Source organism: Ursus arctos, unplaced genomic scaffold, assembly GCF_023065955.2.
Source record: "Ursus arctos isolate Adak ecotype North America unplaced genomic scaffold, UrsArc2.0 scaffold_23, whole genome shotgun sequence".
In the NCBI taxonomy this organism is placed as follows: Eukaryota; Metazoa; Chordata; class Mammalia; order Carnivora; family Ursidae; genus Ursus; species Ursus arctos.
The window spans coordinates 26,169,361-26,177,311 of NW_026622908.1; the positions used below are offsets into that span (position 1 = coordinate 26,169,361).

General features: G+C 35.9%; 1 pseudogene; it reads right to left on the reverse strand.

Annotated features, from left to right (window-relative positions):
- Positions 1-2,740: 2,740 nt before the first annotated feature.
- On the reverse strand, positions 2,741-3,385 carry LOC113264887 (acireductone dioxygenase-like; annotated as a pseudogene).
- Positions 3,386-7,951: the final 4,566 nt, after the last annotated feature.

The following is a 7,951-nucleotide window of genomic DNA, read 5'->3' on the forward strand; positions in this document are numbered from 1 at the left end:
CTAAGCATTAAAACAGCAATAAAACACAACCTATTCAGTTGCTGAGTGTATTTAAAATGTCACTTTATACAGGTGCACAGTGTAAGGTTAGTGCCCGTGATCTTAACTTTACCGGGGTGATATTCTATGAAGGCGTGAAGTGAAGTGGTAAATGGTTGGTTGAGAAGTTAGGATTTCTAGTTTTAAAAAAATCTCTCAATTATTACCTTTGTGACCTTGGGCAATTCACTAAGAAAGTTTTTTCTTAGGTTCTGTTTATTTACCTAGAAAGTAACAGCAATGAATATATTCCTATAAACCTCCAAGACTTGTGTTATCAAAGTAAATATCACCCCAAGGTTAGACAAAAGAGCTGATATGAATTATCGCTGACATACTATACTGATAAAAAAATTATGGTCTTAAAAATAACTGCTCGTTCATTAAAATATTATACACCTTATTCAGCATTTGGCAGCTCTAAAGCCTTATTCCCTTATTACAATTCAGTTGCTAGTCATGGAGTACCAAGTCCTGTACTCGAGGTAGTCAAGAAAGGGTTCGTGTCATAGCTTCCATCTTTCCCCCTGCTACATTGAGGTATGAGTGACAAATAGAGATTACATATATTTAAGGCATACAACATGTTTTGATACACATGTACATTGTGAAATGATCATCACAATCAACCGAATAATACCCATTTCCTCACATATTTAACCTTTTTTTGGTGACAACACTTAAAATCTACTTTTTAGCAAATTTTAAATATACGATACTGTGTTAACTACAGGTACTGTACTGTATATTATTTCTCTTATTTATCCTGCACATCTGAAACTTTGTACCCTTTGACCAACATCTCCCCATTTTTCCCTTCACCCCAGTCCCTGGCAAACACCATTCTACTCTCTGCATCGTTAAATGTATGTATTTTTATACATATAAGATATCAAAGATCAGATAATGCGTGGGCATATTTTTGGGCTCTCTGTTCTGTTCCATTGGTCTATTTGTCTATTTTTATGGTAGGACCACACTGTCCCTTTGCAGTATATATTAAAATCAGGCAGTGTGATGGATTCAGCTTTGTACTTCTTGTTCAAGATTGCCTTGACAATTCTGGATCTTTCGTGGTTCTACATGAATTTTATGATTCTTTTTCTATTTCCATGAAAAAATGCCACTGGAATTTGATAGGGATTGCACTGACTCTGTTGCTACTTTGGGTATTGTGGACATTTTAACAATATTAATTATTCTGATCCATGAACATAGAATACCTTTCTATTTATTCATATCTTCAATCTTTCATCATTGTTTTCTAGTTTTCAGTGTACAAATCTTTCACCTACCTGGTTAAATTTAATTCTAAGTATTTTACTCTTTTTAATGCTGGTATTAATGGGATTGTTCTGTTAATTTCATTTTTGGATGGTTCATTATTACTATATAGAAATACAACTAATTTTTGTATGTTGGTTTTGTATCCTGCAACTTCACTGAATTTGTTTATTATTTCTAACAGGGTTTTTTGGGGGGGGGTTGTTTTGTTTTTGGATTTTGTTTTTGTTGTTTTTTTGGTGGAGTCTATAGGGTTTTCTGTATAAATCATGTCATCTGTAGACAGAGACAACTTTACTTCTTCCTTTATGATTCAGATGCCTTCTATTTCTTTCTCCTTACCTAACTGGCTAGGATTTCCAGTAGTATGTTGAGTAGAAATGGCAGGAGAGGGCATCCTTATCTTATTCCTGACCTTAAAGGAAAAAATTTCAGCTATTCACCATTGAGTATGATGATGTTAGCTGTGGGCTTATGATATATGACCTATATTATGTTGAGGTACATAACTGAGGTACATAATGGGGAGTTTTTAATCAGGAAAGGATGCTTTATTTTGTCAATTGCTTTTTCTGCATCTATTGAGATGATTATATGATTTTCATCCTTCATTCTATTAACATGGTATATCACATTTAATAATTTGCCTATGTTGAACCATCCTTGCATCCCAGAGATAAATCCTTCTTGAATATGGTGTATAATCCTTTTAATATGCTGCTGAATTGAATTGTCCATAGCAGTTTGTTATGATCCTTTTTATTTCTGTGCTCTCAGACATAAAGGTTATGATGTCTCCTCTTTCATTTATAATTTTATTGAATCTTTTCTTTTTTTCCTTAGGATAGCTAAAGGTTTGTTTTTTTTCTTTTTAAAAAACAGCTAAGTTTTGTCAATCCTTTTTATTTGTTTTTCTCATCTCCATTTTATTGATTTCTGCTCTGAACTTTATTATTTTCTTCCTCTTGCCAATTTTGGGCTGTTGATTTTTCTTTTTCTAGTTCCTTGAAGTTAAAGTTAGGTCAAAATAATACTTTTTTTCCCCTTAATTTAGGCATTTATAACTATGAGACTTGCTTTTTCTGTATCCTGAAAGTTTTGGTATGTTGTGTCTCCCCATTATTATTTGTCTCAAGATAGTACTCTATTCCTCTTTTGATTTATTCTTCAATCTATTAAGTGTTCATATTCATGTTGCTTAATATTTCCACATGTTTGTGAATTTTCCAACTTTCTTCCTGTTACTGATTCCTAGTTTGATAAATTGTGTTCTTGAATGGATTTCAACTTGATACTTGATATGATTTCAACCTCAATTTGTTAAGACTTGCTTCTACATAAAAATCACTTTTATAGTAAAGCTCCTTTCATTAAAACATACTCTGATCAAATCTTGCAAAGGAAAGCTCACCTAGTCTCAAGTCGACAATATAAAAGCAAGGACAAAGGACAGGTTCTCTGCTGTGATCATGTTTAGGACATTCACAAAGGTGAATGAAGGGTGAGCTAGGCCCCAGGAGCACCATTGTACTGTCTGCACCCAAATTTCCACATACTGTCCTCCACCCCCACCCACAGCCTTGAAATGGTCAGCTTGTGGGTTGTACACTGTCCACACTGATTCTCCCACAAACAGCCACATGACCTTCATGTAGTTTTTTTTTTTTTTTCTCTAGCGTGAAGCGGTGACAAATCCTGATAGGAAGAGTTATCATGTCTCCTTTTTCCATGAAAATGTGAATCTACTTGTTCTCTTTATCTTTCACATCAAAGTAGCCACTGCTGCCCAGAATGGAGCAGATCTTATCATCCAGGTGCTCCTCACAGACCATCTTAATCTTTTTTTCGTGATTTGGTTGTTTATCTTTGCATACGGTTTTTATGTCCATCTAGTAGTTTCTCTCTCTTCAGATTTTTTCTAATTTTGGATCATTCTCATATTTGTTAGCAACCAACCTCTAGTAAAGAACCCCCAGCTGGTGCAGCTGCTCGGGAGGCTGGTTTGGTGTGGTGGGCCGCCTGGAGCCAAGGGCGAATTGTCCATGTACCAGCTCTGTACCATGGCCCAGCTGGGTTACCAGGAGCACCTGCCTGCTCAAATGCCCTGCCTGCCTGGCCCACTGACCCCACACCAGTAGCTGTGGGAGGTGGTGGAAGAAGAGCAGTCCTTGTACACTTTTGATGAGGACTTATTTTTCATTATATGATGAGTTTCTTTGTCTCTTTATGAGAGTTTTGATTTAAAATCTATTTTGTCTCATATAAGTGTGGCCATCCCTGTTCTCTCTTGGTTTCCATCTTCATGGAATATCTTTTTTCCATTCATCCACTTTCAGACTAACTGTGTCCTTAAAGCTATAATGAATCTGCTGTAGATAGCATATTGTTGGATCTTGTTTTTTCATCCCTTTAGCCTTTCTATATCTTTTGATTGGCAATTTTAATCCTTTTACGTTGGTAATAAAATGAAAACTTCTCTAGGAGTACTCATCACATACCAGGAAACCCCAATAAGGCTATCACTGGGTTTTTTAGTAGAAATTTTGCAGACCTGAAGAAAGGGGGGGGGGGGGGAGAAAAAGAAAAAAGAAAACTATACCTGGCAAAGGTCCTTCAAAAATGAAGAGAAATGGACTTATCCAGACAAGCATAAGCACAGAAAGTTTATCACCATGAGAACAGTCTTACAAGAAACGCTAAAGGGCGTTCCTCAAATTAAAATGAAAGACACTAATTAGTAACATGAAAACATATAAAAGTATAAAACTCACCATTAAGGTAAGTATACGGTCAAGTTCTGAATACTCTAACACTCTAAATAATTGTAAATAATTTTTAACTCTGCTTCAGGCCCAGAACATTCTGAAGTAATATTTCATTCAGTATATATTAAACTCATCACCACATTCTTCCACCAACAATGATTATATGCTGCTTATCCGGGATTTTCAAGATCAGAGATGGCAGTTGTTTTATTCACTCCTGACATACATAGTGTCATATCTGGCACATGAAACTAGTCTTTAGCTAAAAAACAAAATCGTTATGAATGCTGTTTAATGATCTTTGTCAGTTATGCTCAGAGTGTGGCTCTCAGACCAACAGCACTGGTGTTACCGAATTTGTTTTAAACCTAAGTCCAGGGGTGCCTGGGTGGCACAGCGGTTAAGCGTCTGCCTTCGGCTCAGGGCGTGATCCTGGCATTATGGGATCGAGCCCCACATCAGGCTCCTCCGCTATGAGCCTGCTTCTTCCTCTTCCACTCCCCCTGCCTGTGTTCCCTCTCTTGCTGGCTGTCTCTGTCTCTGTCAAATAAATAAATAAAATCTTAAAAAAAAAAAAAAACTAAGTCCAAGAGTCCTACATAGACACATAAAATTGGAATACACAGAGGTTGGAACAACTCACATGTGTTTTAACAAAATCTCTAGGTGATTTGTGTACTAATTAAAGTTTGAGAAGCCCTGGTCTAGGTAAAGTCTTCAAGACGCAAGTAAAATATTTAGAACTTATGTTTTGAAAATATAATGCCATTTAAAGGGGGATATTATAGTCAAATACGTGGACAGATATAGTGAAGAGTTAGCATATGTCACATAAAGATAAACTCTTCTGGATTTAGAATCTATATCAATTTACTTTCATATTTCACAAATTAAGTGACCACTTTTGACATGCTGGTGGTATTAATGAGTATGCACTGCGTATGCCATAATAAATTAGAAACTTAGCATATATCTGAAAGAGATAGAATCCTTGCATTATCATATGTGAATTATGACAAATAATGAGCGTACCATAAAAATTCAAATGAAATTAATATCTTGACAAGAAAAAAACTCAGTAGTCAAGGAATATGATGACAGCTTAGGAGAATTGCTAATATTGAGAAAAACCTTTTGGAAGAAAGCATACTCTGAATTCTTCTTAAGTAGAGTATGAATGCTTTATTACAAAGAAAAATAAGCACTCACTGCATATAACCAACAGCTTAGTAAAAGTTTAAGGAGAAAAAAACACACATTTGGGAAGTTGTAAAGCAGAAACATTGGCTAGAAGGAAAAATAGAGATTGAGACAAAGAGGAAAGTGAGAATAACAATAAAAAAAATAAGCTAGAGATAGAGAACAGATGGAGATATAGCCAGAGGTAGAAAAAAAGAGCAAAAGGATCTTGGAGGCAGTTAGCTGAGGATATGTAAACTTCTAAATATGAAGATACTTGTATGGGGGCTTCAGAATTGCTTAGACACTCAATGAGCTGTATGTGAACACATTCACATGCCTCCTGCCCACCCACTCTCCCACTTGTAGCTACAGACAAAAAGGAAAAGGATGAGAACGGTGTTTGGTACTTTATTCTAAAGGCATTTTTGTCCTGGTGTGTAGGAAGTGTTGAAAATAATAAGGCTCTTTTTAAGATGCCATTCCTTGGCTTTCTATGGGAGAAGTATCCACTGTAGGATAGCAATCTACTCAGGAGAATTCAAAATCTTACCCAGGAGAGACACAGTATTGGAATTATCATCAAGTACCATATTATAAGAATTGTCTTTTCTTCTCAAATTTCAGAAGCAATAGCATGTTTTCAGACTTTTATTACTTTCATAAACATCACTACAAAAACAGGTCATTGTTATTTTTTTTTAATTAAAAGTAATTTTTAGAACAACATCAAACCAAGCTAAAGCTACCTGAGGAGAGAGAAACTAGTCAGTTTTCAACTCCTATAATCACACTCTATTGACGGACATCTTTACATGGACACATTTATGTGCATGTGAATTTTAGAAAAAGAAGCTCACAGGCTGCATCAATTTTTAGTGCCAATCCACCAAGTAGCTACAATCATTGCTATTTTAATAACTGTATTCATTTCAAAGAAACCCAAGTAATGCAGCTTTCCGCAAAAGCCTTGAAACTGACTAAGCCCTTAGGGTATCAGCATTTCTCAAGGAAAGAGGTTCACAGTTTACCGTGCTATTTATAAGCATATTGAAAGAGAAAGATTAAAAACAGCATTGTAAGTGTCTCCCTACATTTTATGCCTGCCAACTCTTTACTCATATTATAAAAAAGAAAAAAGAAAAGAGTGTAAACTAAGAGGATATAATCTACTCATACCTTGATTAAACTAAGGCAGAGAAATCCAAAAGTTTCTGTGCTGCTCTGGAGAAATGCCTTGGAGGGTGTCTGCTGAAGCCCTCACATTTGTGGAGCCTGTCATATACCAATCTAGCTGACCACCTCCCCGAAGGCTTCAGAGATCAATCCAGTTCTATACTGATTTCTTCCTTGCTCATAAAGACCAGATTATATTCTCAAGTAGCGTATATAAATCTTGATGTGGGTTGACACTCCCCACCTAGATCATATAGTCTTAAAGAAGCTTCTCTTATAGCCCACCCAGGATGCAATGTAGTATTTTATGCACAGAAGATGCTAAATATTTCACTTTAAGACTGAGTCATCATGCTTAATGTATTTACCAGAGATTCCGTATTTGTCACACAAGGATATTTGACTCAGCCAATATTGTAGCCACATGTAATTTGTTTGGGAGCTGAGTGCTTTTATAATGGTTGCCAAGGATAATAAATCTAAGCAGAATTCAAAACTCACATTTTGTATTCATTATAAACTTTTCTAAAGTGAGAAAAAGTCCAAGATTTTATACCCAACATTTCTAGAGAGGATCTTTGAAGGAAAATTCTTTCAAGTTTGGGGAGAAATGAGAAAAAGAAGACAACATTTGTAAAACTGACAATCCTTATACTATTCTTCATACAGGGGTTTACTTTAGGATTAAATGGGTCATGGGTGCATTGGTCATGACAGCCAAGCCCAAAAATCCAGAAGTTGTCTGCTGAGGCAATATTTGTCATTGGGATTGTTGAAAACTCTGGAATAGTAGCCAAAGGCATGAGACTCTTTATACCTCACTCATTTAGGTTTAGAGGACGTTACTGTTTCGGTTGAAGATTTCAACCTGCTGAAAGAGAGTTCGGAGAAAAAAAATAATTTCTACTCTTCTGAAGAGGAAGTCTACTTTCTACCTTCAAGCTGTTATCTTGCAGCATAATTAGTGTGAACATACTTAGTTGTATAGAAAATTTCAGTGTCTATGTTTCAGGGGATATCCTGTTTTTCTTGGAAAATTTTAGAACTCCAATCAACAGTTGCTAATCTGTAGTAACCTGTGGCTCTTGAAAGGCGTGAAGCACCTTGTTGGTGATCATTTCTGAAAACAATGTCATACGCTGCATCCAGGTACCGAGTGAAAATTCCTCCAGCATGTAATGGTTTGAACACATTTCTTCCCAAATGTTTAGCAGGTTTCTCAAAAGATTAAGCATATCCCTCCAACATTCCCAAATAAATCCCTTAGTGCATATCCAAGATAATCACAAACTTAACTTTTCAGGCAGGGGAAAGATGATACTATGGAAGACTGGAAAAAGATCAAGATTGGGCACCAATCTGCTTGGTTTCTAATCTCATCTGTGAAATAATCTTGAATGTATCGCAGATGACATGATACTCTATATAGAAAACCCAAAAGAATCCACCCCCAAACTACTAGAACTTAGAGAGCAATTCAGTAATGTGGCGGGATACAAAATCAATGC